This window comes from Stegastes partitus, unplaced genomic scaffold (genome assembly GCF_000690725.1).
Source record: "Stegastes partitus isolate 25-593 unplaced genomic scaffold, Stegastes_partitus-1.0.2 Scaffold1368, whole genome shotgun sequence".
NCBI lineage: Eukaryota > Metazoa > Chordata > Actinopteri > Pomacentridae > Stegastes > Stegastes partitus.
The window spans coordinates 192,650-193,884 of NW_007579099.1; the positions used below are offsets into that span (position 1 = coordinate 192,650).

The 1,235-nt window shown below is 38.1% G+C and overlaps 2 long non-coding RNA genes across 2 annotated transcripts in view; both read left to right on the forward strand.

The window, feature by feature from the left end:
* LOC103370078 (uncharacterized) overlaps window positions 1-1,235 on the forward strand; it is a 12,937-nt gene that overhangs the window by 4,030 nt on the left and 7,672 nt on the right. The window lies entirely within an intron of this gene.
* On the forward strand, window positions 616-1,154 carry LOC103370077 (uncharacterized). Its single transcript, XR_520869.1, has 3 exons — window positions 616-699; window positions 812-841; window positions 970-1,154. It is a non-coding gene; the product is annotated as an uncharacterized LOC103370077 (long non-coding RNA).

Sequence of the window (1,235 nt, forward strand, 5' to 3'; positions counted from 1 at the left end):
ATGTCATTTTATATCCCCTTGTATCTGTAATTCACTTCATATGAGATGTCTGCTACAGTGCTTCTCAAAATGGGTTTCAGAGCCCCTTGGTGCGAAATTTGAATTTCACAGGTCTGTAACTGTATTTCATCAAATGTAAAAAAAAAAAAAAAGAGAGAGAGAGAGAGAACCACTGGTCTACTAAATGCTTAGGCTAATTAAAGTTGTGTAACTTAAATAAAACTTGCATATGCTGTCCTCTTCAGAACATGTATGCAAGGGCCGTTTGGAGGGAGGGAGAAGTAGAGGAGGAGGGTGTTGTCCCAGTGAACTGGATCGACAAGACAAACGGAACCGTTAGATGGCCCCGCATGAGCACTACAAAAACTGAGAAGGCGCTTAAGGAAAAAATGACCCCCAAAGATGACTGGATGACATTTACTTTAATAAAAGTAAAAATGACATCAGGCAAGTTACTGTTTTGATTAATAGAAAATGGCCTATATGTCCAAGTCAAAATATACTTCAAGGTTTGAGCGTTGAAATGCTTTTTTCAATTTCTTAAAAAAAGTTTAATCTTCTTACTTCTAGCTCTCCGTAGAGAATGTCATAATTATGCCATGACCAGTCAGACAGAGCAGGATGACAATGAGGAGGAGGAAGTGAAGGGGTCGAGGAAGCGCACTAAAAAAGTGATTCCAGAGGATTTTGTATCAGATGGTACGTTTTCTCTTTCTCTAGTAATTAATACACTAATATAAAATCTGTTTACAGAAATTTGGCCTCAAAGTTCACTCATCAATGTTTCTAACTTTTTTTTCTTTTTTGGCAGTTACAGATTCAGATGAGGAAAGATCCAATGGTAATGTTTTTCTACAATGTATTTAAAATTCCAGTTTCAAACTGTGGAATTTGATAATGTTGGAGATCATGCTGATTTTTTTTTTCTTTGTTTTTTTTTCCTTTTGTTTTTTTTCCACTGACCTCTAGGTTTTGAGCTGCCCAACTACCCTGCTCCACCGACAAAACTGCAGCCCATTCAGGGCACACCCATACTAGATAATGCATGTGAGTACTGATGACAATTTATAAAGCATGGTAATGTGTTGTATCGACAAAATGATAGTACGGGCTGATTTGGATGTGTTTCAGTCTCTGGAGATGAAGACATAGTGGATAAAGACATGGCTGATGAAGACGTAGCAGAGCGTGCAACTGTGGACTGGTCGGACAGGGAAATGTCCACTCCTTGTAAT